Source organism: Stegodyphus dumicola, chromosome 12, assembly GCF_044657685.1.
Source record: "Stegodyphus dumicola isolate Sdum_Otavi_A_Nest chromosome 12, ASM4465768v1".
NCBI lineage: Eukaryota > Metazoa > Arthropoda > Arachnida > Araneae > Eresidae > Stegodyphus > Stegodyphus dumicola.
In genome coordinates, this window is record NC_140779.1 from 994,401 (window position 1) to 1,012,586 (window position 18,186).

An 18,186-nucleotide genomic window follows, 5' to 3' on the forward strand; every position below is an offset into this window, starting at 1 on the left:
ATGTTTCGTGGCGTTAGAGCGGTGTATCGTAGTGCGAGTTTATGTATCCTGGCGCTAAAGCGGTGTAACGTAGTGCGAGTGTATGTATCCTGGCGTTAAAGCGGTGTAACGTAATGCGAGTTTATGTATCCTGACGTTTAGAGCGGCGTAACGTAGTGCGAGTTTATGTCTCCTGGCGTTCGAGCGGTGTAACGTAGTGCGGATTTATTCTTCGTGGCGTTCGAGCGGTGTAACGTAGTGCGAGTTTATGTTTCGTGGCGTTACAGCGGTGTAACGTAATGCGGATTTTTGTTTCGTGACGTTCGAGCGGCGTAACGTAGTGCGGATTTATGCTTCGTTGCGTTAGAGCGGTGTAACGTAGTGCGGATTTATGCTTCGTGGCGTTAGAGCGGCGTAACGTAGTGCGGATTTATTCTTCGTGGTGTTAGAGCGGTTTAACGTAGTGCGAGTTTATGTTTCGTGGCGTTGGAGCGGTGTAACGTAGTGCGGATTTATGCTTCGTGGCGTTAGATCGGTGTACCGTAGTCCGAGTTTATGTATCCTGGCGTTAGAGCGGTGTAACCTAGTGCGAGTTTATGTATCCTGACGTTTAGAGCGGCGTAACGTAGTGCGGATTTATGCTTCGTGGAGTTAGAGCGGTGTAACGTAGTGTGGATTTATGTTTCTTGGCGTTAGAGCGGCGTAACGTAGTGCGGATTTATGCTTCGTGGCTTTAGAGCGGTGTAACGTAATGCGAGTTTATGTATCCTGACGTTTAGAGCGGTGTAACGTAGTGCGAGTTTATGCATCCTGGCGTTCGAGCGGTGTAACGTAGTGCGTATTTATTCTTCGTGGCGTTCGAGCGGTGTAACGTAGTGCGAGTTTATGCTTCGTGGCGTTACAGCGGTGTAACGTAATGCGGATTTATGTTTCGCGGCGTTCGAGCGGCGTAACGTAGTGCGGATTTATGCTTCGTGGCGTTAGAGCGGCGTAACGTAGTGCGGATTTATGCTTCGTGGCGTTAGAGCGCTGAAACGTAATGCGAGTTTATGTATCCTGACGTTTAGAGCGGTGTAACGTAGTACGAGTTTATGTTTCGTGGCGTTGGAGCGGTGTAACGTAGTGCGGATTTATGTTTCGTGGCGTTAGAGCGGTGTATCGTAGTGCGAGTTTATGTATCCTGGCGCTAAAGCGGTGTAACGTAGTGCGGGTGTATGTATCCTGGCGTTAAAGCGGTGTAACGTAATGCGAGTTTATGTATCCTGACGTTTAGAGCGGTGTAACGTAGTGCGAGTTTATGTTTCGTGGCGTTGGAACGGTGTAACGTAGTGCGAGTTTATGTATCCTGGCGTTCGAGCGGTGTAACGTAGTGCGGATTTATTCTTCGTGGCGTTCGAGCGGTGTAACGTAGTGCGACTTTATGCTTCGTGGCGTTACAGCGGTGTAACGTAATGCGGATTTATGTTTCGTGGCGTTCGAGCGGCGTAACGTAGTGCGGATTTATGCTTCGTGGCGTTAGAGCGGCGTAACGTAGTGCGGATTTATTCTTCGTGGTGTTAGAGCGGTGTAACGTAGTGCGAGTTTATGTTTCGTGGCGTTGGAGCGGTGTAACGTAGTGCGGATTTATGCTTCGTGGCGTTAGATCGGTGTATCGTAGTTCGAGTTTATGTATCCTGGCGTTAAAGCGGCGTAACGTAGTGCGAGTTTATGTATCCTGGCGTTAAAGCGGTGTAACGTAGCGCGAGTTTATGTATCCTGACGTTTAGAGCGGCGTAACGTAGTGCGGATTTATGCTTCGTGGAGTTAGAGCGGTGTAACGTAGTGCGAGTTTATGTATCCTGGCGTTCGAGCGGTGTAACGTAGTGCGGATTTATTCTTCGTGGCGTTAGAGCGTGTAACGTAGTGCGAGTTTATGTATCCTGGCGTTCGAGCGGTGTAACGTATTGCGGATAGGCGATCAGGAATGCTTCGTGGCGTTCGAGCGGTGTAACGTAGTGCGGATTTATTCTTCGTGGCGTTAAAGCGATGTAACGTAATGCGAGTTTATGTATCCTGACGTTTAGAGCGGTGTAACGTAGTGCGAGTTTATGTTTCGTGGCGTTGGAGCGGTGTAACGTAGTGCGAGTTTATGTATCCTGGCGTTCGAGCGGTGTAACGTAGTGCGGATTTATTCTTCGTGGCGTTCGAGCGGTGTAACGTAGTGCGAGTTTATGCTTCGTGGCGTTACAGCGGTGTAACGTAATGCGGATTTATGTTTCGTGGCGTTCGAGCGGCGTAACGTAGTGCGGATTTATGCTTCGTGGCGTTAGAGCGGCGTAACGTAGTGCGGATTTATTCTTCGTGGTGTTAGAGCGGTGTAACGTAGTGCGAGTTTATGTATCCTGGCGTTAAAGCGGTGTAACGTAGTGCGAGTTTATGTATCCTGACGTTTAGAGCGGCGTAACGTAGTGCTGATTTATGCTTCGTGGAGTTAGAGCGGTGTAACGTAGTGCGAGTTTGTGTATCCTGGCGTTCGAGCGGTGTAACGTAGTGCGGATTTATTCTTCGTGGCGTTAGAGCGTGTAACGTAGTGCGAGTTTATGTATCCTGGCGTTCGAGCGGTCTAACGTAGTGCGGATAGGCGATCAGGAATGCTTCGTGGCGTTCGAGCGGTGTAACGTAGTGCGGATTTATTCTTCGTGGCGTTAGAGCGGTGTAACGTAGTGCGAGTTTATGTATCCTGGCGTTAAAGCGGTGTAACGTAGTGCGAGTTTATGTATCCTGACGTTTAGAGCGGTGTAACGTAGTGCGAGTTTGTTTCGTGGCGTTGGAGCGGTGTAACGTAGTGCGGATTTATGTTTCGTGGCGTTAGAGCGGTGTATCGTAGTGCGAGTTTGTGTATCCTGGCGCTAAAGCGGTGTAACGTAGTGCGAGTGTATGTATCCTGGCGTTAAAGCGGTGTAACGTAATGCGAGTTTATGTATCCTGACGTTTAGAGCGGTGTAACGTCGTGCGAGTTTGTTTCGTGGCGTTGGAGCGGTGTAACGTAGTGCGAGTTTATGTATCCTGGCGTTCGAGCGGTGTAACGTAGTGCGGATAGGCGATCAGGAATGCTTCGTGGCGTTAGAGCGGTGTAACGTAGTGCGAGTTTATGTATCCTCGCGTTTAGAGCGGTGTAACGTAGTGCGAGTTTATATTTCGTGGCGTTCGAGCGAAGTAACGTAGTGCGGATTTATGTTTCGTGGCGTTAGAGCGGTGTAACGTAGTGCGGATTTATGCTTCGTTGCGTTAGAGCGGTGTAACGTAGTGCGGATTTATTCTTCGTGGCGTTAGAGCGGTGTAACGTAGTGTGGATTTATGTTTCTTGGCGTTAGAGCGGCGTAACGTAGTGCGGATTTATGCTTCGTGGCGTTAGAGCGGTGTAACGTAATGCGAGTTTATGTATCCTGACGTTTAGAGCGGTGTAACGTAGTGCGAGTTTATGCATCCTGGCGTTCGAGCGGTGTAACGTAGTGCGGATTTATTCTTCGTGGCGTTCGAGCGGTGTAACGTAGTGCGAGTTTATGCTTCGTGGCGTTACAGCGGTGTAACGTAATGCGGATTTATGTTTCGCGGCGTTCGAGCGGCGTAACGTAGTGCGGATTTATGCTTCGTGGTGTTAGAGCGGCGTAACGTAGTGCGAATTTATTCTTCGTCGTGTTAGAGCGGTGTAACGTAGTGCGAGTTTATGTTTCGTGGTGTTGGAGCGGTGTAACGTAGTATTGATTTATGCTTCGTGGCGTTAGATCCGTGTATCGAAGTTCGAGTTTGTGTATCCTGGCGTTAAAGCGGCGTAACGTAGTGCGAGTTTATGTATCCTGGCGTTAAGGCGGTGTAACGTAGTGCGAGTTTATGTATCCTGATGTTTAGAGCGGCGTAACGTAGTGCGGATTTATGCTTCGTGGAGTTAGAGCGCTGTAACGTAGTGCGAGTTTATGTATTCTGGCGTTCGACCGGTGTAACGTAGTGCGGATAGGCGATCAGGAATACTTCGTGGCGTTCGAGCGGTGTATCCTGGCGTTCCAGCGGTGTAACGTAGTGCGGATTTACTCTTCGTGGCGTTAGAGCGTGTAACGTAGTGCGAGTTTATGTATCCTCGCGTTCGAGCGGTGTAACGTAGTGCGGATTTATTCTTCGTGGCGTTAGGGCGGCGTAACGTAATGCGAGTTTATGTATCCTGACGTTTAGAGCGGCGTAACGTAGTGCGGATTTATACTTCGTGGCGTTAAAGCGGTGTAACGTAGTGCGAGTTTATGTATCCTGGCTTTCGAGCGGTGTAACGTAGTGCGGATAGGCGATCAGGAATGCTTCGTGGCGTTCGAGCGAAGTAACGTAGTGCGCATTTATGTTTCGTGGCGTTAGAGCGGTGTAACGTAGTGTGGATTTATGTTTCTTGGCGTTAGAGCGGCGTAACGTAGTGCGGATTTATGCTTCGTGGCGTTATAGCGCTGTAACGTAATGCGAGTTTATGTATCCTGACGTTTAGAGCGGTGTAACGTAGTGCGAATTTATGTTTCGTGGCGTTGGAGCGGTGTAACGTAGTGCGGATTTATGTTTCGTGGCGTTAGAGCGGTGTATCGTAGTGCGGATAGGCGATCAGGAATGCTTCGTGGCGTTCGAGCGGTGTAACGTAGTGCGGATTTATTCTTCGTGGCGTTAAAGCGGTGTAATGTAATGCGAGTTTATGTATCCTGACGTTTAGAGCGGTGTAACGTAGTGCGAGTTTATGTTTCGTGGCGTTGGAGCGGTGTAACTTAGTGCGGATTTAAGTTTCGTGGCGTTAGAGCGGTGTATCGTATTGCGAGTTTATGTATCCTGGCGCTAAAGCGGTGTAACGTAGTGCGAGTGTATGTATCCTGGCGTTAAAGCGGTGTAACGTAATGCGAGTTTATGTCTCCTGGCGTTCGAGCGGTGTAACGTAGTGCGGATTTATGTTTCGTGGCGTTCGAGCGGTGTAACGTAGTGCGAGTTTATGCTTCGTGGCGTTACAGCGGTGTAACGTAATGCGGATTTTTGTTTCGTGACGTTCGAGCGGCGTAACGTAGTGCGGATTTATGCTTCGTTGCGTTCGAGCGGTGTAACGTAGTGCGGATTTATGCTTCGTGGCGTTAGAGCGGCGTAACGTAGTGCGGATTTATTCTTCGTGGTGTTAGAGCGGTTTAACGTAGTGCGAGTTTATGCTTCGTGGCGTTAGATCGGTGTACCGTAGTTCGAGTTTATGTATCCTGGCGTTAAAGCGGTGTAACCTAGTGCGAGTTTATGTATCCTGACGTTTAGAGCGGCGTAACGTAGTGCGGATTTATGCTTCGTGGAGTTACAGCGGTGTAACGTAGTGCGAGTTTATGTATCCTGGCGTTCGAGCGGTGTAACGTAGTGTGGATAGGCGATCAGGAATGCTTCGTGGCGTTCGAGCGGTGTAACGTAGTGCGGATTTATTCTTCGTGGCGTCAAAGCGGTGTAACGTAGTGCGAGTTTATGTATCCTGGCGTTAGAGCGGTGTAACGTAGTGCGAGTTTATGTATCCTGGCGTTTAGAGCGGTGTAACGTAGTTCGAGTTTGTTTCGTGGCGTTCGAGCGAAGTAACGTAGTGCGGATTTATGTTTCGTGGCGTTAGAGCGGTGTAACGTAGTGCGGATTTATGCTTCGTTGCGTTAGAGCGGTGTAACGTAGTGCGGATTTATTCTTCGTGGCGTTAGAGCGGTGTAACGTAGTGCGAGTTTATGTATCCTGGCGTTCGAGCGGTGTAACGTAGTGCGGATAAGCGATCAGGAATGCTTCGTGGCGTTCGAGCGAAGTAACGTAGTGCGGATTTATGTTTCGTGGCGTTAGAGCGGTGTAACGTAGTGTGAATTTACGTTTCTTGGCGTTAGAGCGGCGTAACGTAGTGCGGATTTATGCTTCGTGGCGTTAGAGCGCTGTAACGTAATGCGAGTTTATGTATCCTGACGTTTAGAGCGGCGTAACGTAGTGCGAGTTTATGTTTCGTGGCGTTGGAGCGGTGTAACGTAGTGCGGATTTATGTTTCGTGGCGTTAGAGCGGTGTATCGTAGTGCGAGTTTATGTATCCTGGCGCTAAAGCGGTGTAACGTAGTGCGAGTGTATGTATCCTGGCGTTAAAGCGGTGTAACGTAATGCGAGTTTATGTATCCTGACGTTTAGAGCGGCGTAACGTAGTGCGAGTTTATGTCTCCTGGCGTTCGAGCGGTGTAACGTAGTGCGGATTTATTCTTCGTGGCGTTCGAGCGGTGTAACGTAGTGCGAGTTTATGTTTCGTGGCGTTACAGCGGTGTAACGTAATGCGGATTTTTGTTTCGTGACGTTCGAGCGGCGTAACGTAGTGCGGATTTATGCTTCGTTGCGTTAGAGCGGTGTAACGTAGTGCGGATTTATGCTTCGTGGCGTTAGAGCGGCGTAACGTAGTGCGGATTTATTCTTCGTGGTGTTAGAGCGGTTTAACGTAGTGCGAGTTTATGTTTCGTGGCGTTGGAGCGGTGTAACGTAGTGCGGATTTATGCTTCGTGGCGTTAGATCGGTGTACCGTAGTCCGAGTTTATGTATCCTGGCGTTAGAGCGGTGTAACCTAGTGCGAGTTTATGTATCCTGACGTTTAGAGCGGCGTAACGTAGTGCGGATTTATGCTTCGTGGAGTTAGAGCGGTGTAACGTAGTGTGGATTTATGTTTCTTGGCGTTAGAGCGGCGTAACGTAGTGCGGATTTATGCTTCGTGGCGTTAGAGCGGTGTAACGTAATGCGAGTTTATGTATCCTGACGTTTAGAGCGGTGTAACGTAGTGCGAGTTTATGCATCCTGGCGTTCGAGCGGTGTAACGTAGTGCGTATTTATTCTTCGTGGCGTTCGAGCGGTGTAACGTAGTGCGAGTTTATGCTTCGTGGCGTTACAGCGGTGTAACGTAATGCGGATTTATGTTTCGCGGCGTTCGAGCGGCGTAACGTAGTGCGGATTTATGCTTCGTGGCGTTAGAGCGGCGTAACGTAGTGCGAATTTATTCTTCGTCGTGTTAGAGCGGTGTAACGTAGTGCGAGTTTATGTTTCGTGGTGTTGGAGCGGTGTAACGTAGTGCGGATTTATGCTTCGTGGCGTTAGATCGGTGTATCGAAGTTCGAGTTTGTGTATCCTGGCGTTAAAGCGGCGTAACGTAGTGCGAGTTTATGTATCCTGGCGCTAAAGCGGTGTAACGTAGTGCGAGTTTATGTATCCTGATGTTTACAGCGGCGTAACGTAGTGCGGATTAATGCTTCGTGGAGTTAGAGCGGTGTAACGTAGTGCGAGTTTATGTATCCTGGCGTTCCAGCGGTGTAACGTAGTGCGGATTAATGCTTCGTGGAGTTAGAGCGGTGTAACGTAGTGCGAGTTTATGTATCCTGGCGTTCGAGCGGTGTAACGTAGTGCGGATAGGCGATCAGGAATACTTCGTGGCGTTCGAGCGGTGTAACGTAGTGCGGATTTATTCTTCGTGGCGTTAGCGGCGTAACGTAATGCGAGTTTATGTATCCTGACGTTTAGAGCGGCGTAACGTAGTGCGTATTTATACTTCGTGGCGTTAAAGCGGTGTAACGTAGTGCGAGTTTATGTATCCTGGCGTTCGAGCGGTGTAACGTAGTGCGGATAGGCGATCAGGAATGCTTCGTGGCGTTCGAGCGGTGTAACGTAGTGCGGATTTATGCTTCGTTGCGTTAGAGCGGTGTAACGTAGTGCGGATTTATTCTTCGTGGCGTTAGAGCGGTGTAACGTAGTGTGGATTTATGTTTCTTGGCGTTAGAGCGGCGTAACATAGTTCGGATTTATGCTTCGTGGCGTTAGAGTGCTGTAACGTAATGCGAGTTTATGTATCCTGACGTTTAGAGCGGTGTAACGTAGTGCGAGTTTATGTTTCGTGGCGTTGGAGCGGTGTAACGTAGTGCGGATTTATGTTTCGTGGCGTTAGAGCGGCGTATCGTAGTGCGAGTTTATGTATCTTGGCGCTAAAGCGCTGTAACGTAGTGCGGGTGTATGTATCCTGGCGTTAAAGCGGTGTAACGTAATGCGAGTTTATGTATCCTGACGTTTAGAGCGGTGTAACGTAGTGCGAGTTTATGTTTCGTGGCGTTGGAGCGGTGTAACGTAGTGCGGATTTATTCTTCGTGGCGTTCGAGCGGTGTAACGTAGTGCGAGTTTATGCTTCGTGACGTTACAGCGGTGTATCGTAATGCGGATTTATGTTTCGTGGCGTTCGAGCGGCGTAACGTAGTGCGGATTTATGCTTCGTGGCGTTAGAGCGGCGTAACGTAGTGCGGATTTATTCTTCGTGGTGTTAGAGCGGTGTAACGTAGTGCGAGTTTATGTTTCGTGGCGTTGGAGCGGTGTAACGTAGTGCGGATTTATGCTTCGTGGTGTTAGATCGGTGTATCGTAGTTCGAGTTTATGTATCCTGGCGTTAAAGCGGCGTAACGTAGTGCGAGTTTATGTATCCTGGCGTTCGAGCGGTGTAACGTAGTGCGGATTTATTCTTCGTGGCGTTCGAGCGGTGTAACGTAGTGCGGATTTATTCTTCGTGGCGTTCGAGCGGTGTAACGTAGTGCGAGTTTATGTTTCGTGGCGTTAGAGCGGTGTAACGTAGTGCGGATTTATGCTTCGTTGCGTTAGAGCGGTGTAACGTAGTGCGGATTTATTCTTCGTGGCGTTAGAGCGGTGTAACGTAGTGCGAGTTTATCTATCCTGGCGGTAAAGCGGTGTAACGTAGTGCGAGTTTATGTATCCTGACGTTTAGAGCGGTGAAACGTAGTGCGAGTTTATGTTTCGTGGCGTTCGAGCGAAGTAACGTAGTGCGGATTTATGTTTCGTGGCGTTAGAGCTGTGTAACGTAGTGCGGATTTATGCTTCGTTGCGTTAGAGCGGTGTAACGTAGTGCGGATTTATTCTTCGTGGCGTTAGAGCGGTGTAACGTAGTGTGGATTTATGTTTCTTGGCGTTCGTGCGGCGTAACGTAGTGCGGATTTATGCTTCGTGGCGTTAGAGCGGCGTAACGTAGTGCGGATTTATTCTTCGTGGTGTTAGAGCGGTGTAACGTAGTGCGAGTTTATGTTTCGTGGCGTTGGAGCGGTGTAACGTAGTGCGGATTTATGCTTCGTGGCGTTAGATCGGTGTATCGTAGTTCGAGTTTATGTATCCTGGCGTTAAAGCGGCGTAACGTAGTGCGAGTTTATGTATCCTGGCGTTCGAGCGGTGTAACGTAGTGCGGACTTATTCTTCGTGGCGTTCGAGCGGTGTAACGTAGTGCGAGTTTATGCTTCGTGGCGTTAGAGCGGTGTAACGTAGTGCGGATTTATGCTTCGTTGCGTTAGAGCGGTGTAACGTAGTGCGGATTTATTCTTCGTGGCGTTAGAGCGGTGTAACGTAGTGCGAGTTTATCTATCCTGGCGGTAAAGCGGTGTAACGTAGTGCGAGTTTATGTATCCTGACGTTTAGAGCGGTGTAACGTAGTGCGAGTTTATGTTTCGTGGCGTTCGAGCGAAGTAACGTAGTGCGGATTTAAGTTTCGTGGCGTTAGAGCGGTGTAACGTAGTGCGGATTTATGCTTCGTTGCGTTAGAGCGGTGTAACGTAGTGCGGATTTATTCTTCGTGGCGTTAGAGCGGTGTAACGTAGTGTGGATTTATGTTTCTTGGCGTTAGAGCGGCGTAACGTAGTGCGGATTTATGCTTCGTGGCGTTAGAGCGGTGTAACGTAATGCGAGTTTATGTATCCTGACGTTTAGAGCGGTGTAACGTAGTGCGAGTTTATGCATCCTGGCGTTCGAGCGGTGTAACATAGTGCGGATTTATTCTTCGTGGCGTTCGAGCGGTGTAACGTAGTGCGAGTTTATGCTTCGTGGCGTTACAGCGGTGTAACGTAATGCGGATTTATGTTTCGCGGCGTTCGAGCGGCGTAACGTAGTGCGGATTTATGCTTCGTGGCGTTAGAGCGGCGTAACGTAGTGCGAATTTATTCTTCGTCGTGTTAGAGCGGTGTAACGTAGTGCGAGTTTATGTTTCGTGGTGTTGGAGCGGTGTAACGTAGTGCGGATTTATGCTTCGTGGCGTTAGATCCGTGTATCGAAGTTCGAGTTTGTGTATCCTGGCGTTAAAGCGGCGTAACGTAGTGCGAGTTTATGTATCCTGGCGTTAAAGCGGTGTAACGTAGTGCGAGTTTATGTATCCTGATGTTTAGAGCGGCGTAACGTAGTGCGGATTTATGCTTCGTGGAGTTAGAGCGGTGAAACGTAGTGCGAGTTTATGTATTCTGGCGTTCGAGCGGTGTAACGTAGTGCGGATAGGCGATCAGGAATACTTCGTGGCGTTCGAGCGGTGTATCCTGGCGTTCCAGCGGTGTAACGTAGTGCGGATTTATTCTTCGTGGCGTTAGAGCGTGTAACGTAGTGCGAGTTTATGTATCCTGCCGTTCGAGCGGTGTAACGTAGTGCGGATAGGCGATCAGGAATACTTCGTGGCGTTCGAGCGGTGTAACGTAGTGCGGATTTATTCTTCGTGGCGTTAGGGCGGCGTAACGTAATGCGAGTTTATGTATCCTGACGTTTAGAGCGGCGTAACGTAGTGCGGATTTATACTTCGTGGCGTTAAAGCGGTGTAACGTAGTGCGAGTTTATGTATCCTGGCTTTCGAGCGGTGTAACGTAATGCGGATAGGCGATCAGGAATGCTTCTTGGCGTTCGAGCGAAGTAACGTAGTGCGGATTTATGTTTCGTGGCGTTAGAGCGGTGTAACGTAGTGCGGATTTATGCTTCGTTGCGTTAGAGCGGTGTAACGTAGTGCGGATTTATTCTTCGTGGCGTTAGAGCGGTGTAACGTAGTGTGGATTTATGTTTCTTGGCGTTAGAGCGGCGTAACATAGTTCGGATTTATGCTTCGTGGCGTTAGAGTGCTGTAACGTAATGCGAGTTTATGTATCCTGACGTTTAGAGCGGTGTAACGTAGTGCGAGTTTATGTTTCGTGGCGTTGGAGCGGTGTAACGTAGTGCGGATTTATGTTTCGTGGCGTTAGAGCGGCGTATCGTAGTGCGAGTTTATGTATCTTGGCGCTAAAGCGCTGTAACGTATTGCGGGTGTATGTATCCTGGCGTTAAAGCGGTGTAACGTAATGCGAGTTTATGTATCCTGACGTTTAGAGCGGTGTAACGTAGTGCGAGTTTATGTTTCGTGGCGTTGGAGCGGTGTAACGTAGTGCGGATTTATTCTTCGTGGCGTTCGAGCGGTGTAACGTAGTGCGAGTTTATGCTTCGTGACGTTACAGCGGTGTATCGTAATGCGGATTTATGTTTCGTGGCGTTCGTGCGGCGTAACGTAGTGCGGATTTATGCTTCGTGGCGTTAGAGCGGCGTAACGTAGTGCGGATTTATTCTTCGTGGTGTTAGAGCGGTGTAACGTAGTGCGAGTTTATGTTTCGTGGCGTTGGAGCGGTGTAACGTAGTGCGGATTTATGCTTCGTGGCGTTAGATCGGTGTATCGTAGTTCGAGTTTATGTATCCTGGCGTTAAAGCGGCGTAACGTAGTGCGAGTTTATGTATCCTGGCGTTTGAGCGGTGTAACGTAGTGCGGACTTATTCTTCGTGGCGTTCGAGCGGTGTAACGTAGTGCGAGTTTATGCTTCGTGGCGTTAGAGCGGTGTAACGTAGTGCGGATTTATGCTTCGTTGCGTTAGAGCGGTGTAACGTAGTGCGGATTTATTCTTCGTGGCGTTAGAGCGGTGTAACGTAGTGCGAGTTTATCTATCCTGGCGGTAAAGCGGTGTAACGTAGTGCGAGTTTATGTATCCTGACGTTTAGAGCGGTGTAACGTAGTGCGAGTTTATGTTTCGTGGCGTTCGAGCGAAGTAACGTAGTGCGGATTTAAGTTTCGTGGCGTTAGAGCGGTGTAACGTAGTGCGGATTTATGCTTCGTTGCGTTAGAGCGGTGTAACGTAGTGCGGATTTATTCTTCGTGGCGTTAGAGCGGTGTAACGTAGTGTGGATTTATGTTTCGCGGCGTTAGAGCGGCGTAACGTAGTGCGAATTTATTCTTCGTCGTGTTAGAGCGGTGTAACGTAGTGCGAGTTTATGTTTCGTGGTGTTGGAGCGGTGTAACGTAGTGCGGATTTATGCTTCGTGGCGTTAGATCGGTGTATCGAAGTTCGAGTTTGTGTATCCTGGCGTTAAAGCGGCGTAACGTAGTGCGAGTTTATGTATCCTGGCGCTAAAGCGGTGTAACGTAGTGCGAGTTTATGTATCCTGGCGTTCCAGCGGTGTAACGTAGTGCGGATTTATTCTTCGTGGCGTTAGAGCGGTGTAACGTAATGCGAGTTTATGTATCCTGACGTTTAGAGCGGTGTAACGTAGTGCGAGTTTATGCATCCTGGCGTTAGAGCGGTGTAACGTAGTGCAGATTTATTCTTCGTGGCGTTCGAGCGGTGTAACGTAGTGCGAGTTTATGCTTCGTGGCGTTACAGCGGTGTAACGTAATGCGGATTTATGTTTCGCGGCGTTCGAGCGGCGTAACATAGGGCGGATTTATGCTTCGTGGCGTTAGAGCGGCGTAACGTAGTGCGAATTTATTCTTCGTCGTGTTAGAGCGGTGTAACGTAGTGCGAGTTTATGTTTCGTGGTGTTGGAGCGGTGTAACGTAGTGCGGATTTATGCTTCGTGGCGTTAGATCGGTGTATCGAAGTTCGAGTTTGTGTATCCTGGCGTTAAAGCGGCGTAACGTAGTGCGAGTTTATGTATCCTGGCGCTAAAGCGGTGTAACGTAGTGCGAGTTTATGTATCCTGGCGTTCCAGCGGTGTAACGTAGTGCGGATTTATTCTTCGTGGCGTTAGAGCGTGTAACGTAGTGCGAGTTTATATATCCTGGCGTTCGAGCGGTGTAACGTAGTGCGGATAGGCGATCAGGAATACTTCGTGGCGTTCGAGCGGTGTAACGTAGTGCGGATTTATTCTTCGTGGCGTTAGAGCGGCGTAACGTAATGCGAGTTTATGTATCCTGACGTTTAGACCGGCGTAACGTAGTGCGGATTTATACTTCGTGGCGTTAAAGCGGTGTAACGTAGTGCGAGTTTATGTATCCTGGCGCTAAAGCGGTGTAACGTAGTGCGGGTGTATGTATCCTGGCGTTAAAGCGGTGTAACGTAATGCGAGTTTATGTATCCTGACTTTTAGAGCGGTGTAACGTAGTGCGAGTTTATGTTTCGTGGCATTGGAGCGGTGTAACGTAGTGCGAGTTTATGTATCCTGGCGTTCGAGCGGTGTAACGTAGTGCGAATTTATTCTTCGTGGCGTTCGAGCGGTGTAACGTAGTGCGAGTTTATGCTTCGTGCGTTACAGCGGTGTAACGTAATGCGGATTTATGTTTCGTGGCGTTTGAGCGGCGTAACGTAGTGCGGATTTATGTTTCGTGGTGTTACAGCGGTGTAACGTAGTGCGAGGTTATGTTTCATTGCGTTGGAGCGGTGTAACGTAGTGCGGATTTATGCTTCGTGGCTTTAGATCGGTGTATCGTAGTTCGAGTTTATGTATCCTGACGTTTAGAGCGGCGTAACGTAGTGCGGATTTATGCTTCGTGGAGTTAGAGCGGTGTAACGTAGTGCGAGTTTATGTATCCTGGCGTTCGAGCGGTGTAACGTAGTGCGGATTTATTCTTCGTGGCGTTAGATCGTGTAACGTAGTGCGAGTTTATGTATCCTGGCGTTCGAGCGGTGTAACGTAGTGCGGATAGGCGATCAGGAATGCTTCGTGGCGTTCGAGCGGTGTAACGTAGTGCGGATTTATTCTTCGTGGCGTCGAAGATGTGTAACGTAGTGCGCGTTTATGTATCCTGGCGTTAGAGCGGTGTAACGTAGTGCGAGTTTATGTATCCTGGCGTTTAGAGCGGTGTAACGTAGTTCGAGTTTATGTTTCGTGGCGTTCAAGCGAAGTAACGTAGTGCGGATTTATGTTTCGTGGCGTTAGAGCGGTGTAACGTAGTGCGGATTTATGCTTCGTTGCGTTAGAGCGGTGTAACGTAGTGCGGATTTATTCTTCGTGGCGTTAGAGCGGTGTAACGTAGTGTGGATTTATGTTTCGTGGCGTTAGAGCGGCGTAACGTAGTGCGGATTTATGCTTCGTGGCGTTAGAGCGGTGTAACGTAATGCGAGTTTATGTATCCTGGCGTTAAAGCGGTGTAACGTAGTGCGAGTTTATGTATCCTGGCGTTAAACGGTGTAACGTAGTGCGAGTTTATGTATCCTGGCGTTAAATCGGTGTAACGTAGTTCGAGTTTATGTATCCTGACGTTTAGAGCGGCGTAACGTAGTGCGGATTTATGCTTCGTGGAGTTAGAGCGGTGTAACGTAGTGCGAGTTTATGTATCCTGGCGTTCGAGCGGTGTAACGTAGTGCGGATAGGCGATCAGGAATGCTTCGTGGCGTTAAAGCGGTGTAACGTAGTGCGAGTTTATGTATCCTGGCGTTCGAGCGGTGTAACGTAGTACGGATAGGCGATCAGGAATGCTTCGTGGCGTTAGAGCGGTGTAACGTAGTGCGAGTTTATGTATCCTGGCGTTTAGAGCGGTGTAACGTAGTGCGAGTTTATGTTTCGTAGCGTTCGAGCGAAGTAACGTAGTGCGGATTTATGTTTCGTGGCGTTAGAGCGGTGTAACGTAGTGCGGATTTATGCTTCGTTGCGTTAGAGCGGTGTAACGTAATGCGGATTTATTCTTCGTGGCGTTAGAGCGGTGTAACGTAGTGTGGATTTATGTTTCTTGGCGTTAGAGCGGCGTAACGTAGTGCGGATTTATGCTTCGTGGCGTTAGAGCGCTGAAACGTAATGCGAGTTTATGTATCCTGACGTTTAGAGCGGTGTAACGTAGTACGAGTTTATGTTTCGTGGCGTTGGAGCGGTGTAACGTAGTGCGGATTTATGTTTCGTGGCGTTAGAGCGGTGTATCGTAGTGCGAGTTTATGTATCCTGGCGCTAAAGCGGTGTAACGTAGTGCGGGTGTATGTATCCTGGCGTTAAAGCGGTGTAACGTAATGCGAGTTTATGTATCCTGACGTTTAGAGCGCTGTAACGTAGTGCGAGTTTATGTTTCGTGGCGTTGGAACGGTGTAACGTAGTGCGAGTTTATGTATCCTGGCGTTCGAGCGGTGTAACGTAGTGCGGATTTATTCTTCGTGGCGTTCGAGCGGTGTAACGTAGTGCGACTTTATGCTTCGTGGCGTTACAGCGGTGTAACGTAATGCGGATTTATGTTTCGTGGCGTTCGAGCGGCGTAACGTAGTGCGGATTTATGCTTCGTGGCGTTAGAGCGGCGTAACGTAGTGCGGATTTATTCTTCGTGGTGTTAGAGCGGTGTAACGTAGTGCGAGTTTATGTTTCGTGGCGTTGGAGCGGTGTAACGTAGTGCGGATTTATGCTTCGTGGCGTTAGATCGGTGTATCGTAGTTCGAGTTTATGTATCCTGGCGTTAAAGCGGCGTAACGTAGTGCGAGTTTATGTATCCTGGCGTTAAAGCGGTGTAACGTAGCGCGAGTTTATGTATCCTGACGTTTAGAGCGGCGTAACGTAGTGCGGATTTATGCTTCGTGGAGTTAGAGCGGTGTAACGTAGTGCGAGTTTATGTATCCTGGCGTTCGAGCGGTGTAACGTAGTGCGGATTTATTCTTCGTGGCGTTAGAGCGTGTAACGTAGTGCGAGTTTATGTATCCTGGCGTTCGAGCGGTGTAACGTATTGCGGATAGGCGATCAGGAATGCTTCGTGGCGTTCGAGCGGTGTAACGTAGTGCGGATTTATTCTTCGTGGCGTTAAAGCGATGTAACGTAATGCGAGTTTATGTATCCTGACGTTTAGAGCGGTGTAACGTAGTGCGAGTTTATGTTTCGTGGCGTTGGAGCGGTGTAACGTAGTGCGAGTTTATGTATCCTGGCGTTCGAGCGGTGTAACGTAGTGCGGATTTATTCTTCGTGGCGTTCGAGCGGTGTAACGTAGTGCGAGTTTATGCTTCGTGGCGTTACAGCGGTGTAACGTAATGCGGATTTATGTTTCGTGGCGTTCGAGCGGCGTAACGTAGTGCGGATTTATGCTTCGTGGCGTTAGAGCGGCGTAACGTAGTGCGGATTTATTCTTCGTGGTGTTAGAGCGGTGTAACGTAGTGCGAGTTTATGTATCCTGGCGTTAAAGCGGTGTAACGTAGTGCGAGTTTATGTATCCTGACGTTTAGAGCGGCGTAACGTAGTGCTGATTTATGCTTCGTGGAGTTAGAGCGGTGTAACGTAGTGCGAGTTTGTGTATCCTGGCGTTCGAGCGGTGTAACGTAGTGCGGATTTATTCTTCGTGGCGTTAGAGCGTGTAACGTAGTGCGAGTTTATGTATCCTGGCGTTCGAGCGGTCTAACGTAGTGCGGATAGGCGATCAGGAATGCTTCGTGGCGTTCGAGCGGTGTAACGTAGTGCGGATTTATTCTTCGTGGCGTTAGAGCGGTGTAACGTAGTGCGAGTTTATGTATCCTGGCGTTAAAGCGGTGTAACGTAGTGCGAGTTTATGTATCCTGACGTTTAGAGCGGTGTAACGTAGTGCGAGTTTGTTTCGTGGCGTTGGAGCGGTGTAACGTAGTGCGGATTTATGTTTCGTGGCGTTAGAGCGGTGTATCGTAGTGCGAGTTTGTGTATCCTGGCGCTAAAGCGGTGTAACGTAGTGCGAGTGTATGTATCCTGGCGTTAAAGCGGTGTAACGTAATGCGAGTTTATGTATCCTGACGTTTAGAGCGGTGTAACGTCGTGCGAGTTTGTTTCGTGGCGTTGGAGCGGTGTAACGTAGTGCGAGTTTATGTATCCTGGCGTTCGAGCGGTGTAACGTAGTGCGGATAGGCGATCAGGAATGCTTCGTGGCGTTAGAGCGGTGTAACGTAGTGCGAGTTTATGTATCCTCGCGTTTAGAGCGGTGTAACGTAGTGCGAGTTTATATTTCGTGGCGTTCGAGCGAAGTAACGTAGTGCGGATTTATGTTTCGTGGCGTTAGAGCGGTGTAACGTAGTGCGGATTTATGCTTCGTTGCGTTAGAGCGGTGTAACGTAGTGCGGATTTATTCTTCGTGGCGTTAGAGCGGTGTAACGTAGTGTGGATTTATGTTTCTTGGCGTTAGAGCGGCGTAACGTAGTGCGGATTTATGCTTCGTGGCGTTAGAGCGGTGTAACGTAATGCGAGTTTATGTATCCTGACGTTTAGAGCGGTGTAACGTAGTGCGAGTTTATGCATCCTGGCGTTCGAGCGGTGTAACGTAGTGCGGATTTATTCTTCGTGGCGTTCGAGCGGTGTAACGTAGTGCGAGTTTATGCTTCGTGGCGTTACAGCGGTGTAACGTAATGCGGATTTATGTTTCGCGGCGTTCGAGCGGCGTAACGTAGTGCGGATTTATGCTTCGTGGTGTTAGAGCGGCGTAACGTAGTGCGAATTTATTCTTCGTCGTGTTAGAGCGGTCTAACGTAGTGCGAGTTTATGTTTCGTGGTGTTGGAGCGGTGTAACGTAGTATTGATTTATGCTTCGTGGCGTTAGATCCGTGTATCGAAGTTCGAGTTTGTGTATCCTGGCGTTAAAGCGGCGTAACGTAGTGCGAGTTTATGTATCCTGGCGTTAAGGCGGTGTAACGTAGTGCGAGTTTATGTATCCTGATGTTTAGAGCGGCGTAACGTAGTGCGGATTTATGCTTCGTGGAGTTAGAGCGCTGTAACGTAGTGCGAGTTTATGTATTCTGGCGTTCGACCGGTGTAACGTAGTGCGGATAGGCGATCAGGAATACTTCGTGGCGTTCGAGCGGTGTATCCTGGCGTTCCAGCGGTGTAACGTAGTGCGGATTTACTCTTCGTGGCGTTAGAGCGTGTAACGTAGTGCGAGTTTATGTATCCTCGCGTTCGAGCGGTGTAACGTAGTGCGGATTTATTCTTCGTGGCGTTAGGGCGGCGTAACGTAATGCGAGTTTATGTATCCTGACGTTTAGAGCGGCGTAACGTAGTGCGGATTTATACTTCGTGGCGTTAAAGCGGTGTAACGTAGTGCGAGTTTATGTATCCTGGCTTTCGAGCGGTGTAACGTAGTGCGGATAGGCGATCAGGAATGCTTCGTGGCGTTCGAGCGAAGTAACGTAGTGCGCATTTATGTTTCGTGGCGTTAGAGCGGTGTAACGTAGTGTGGAT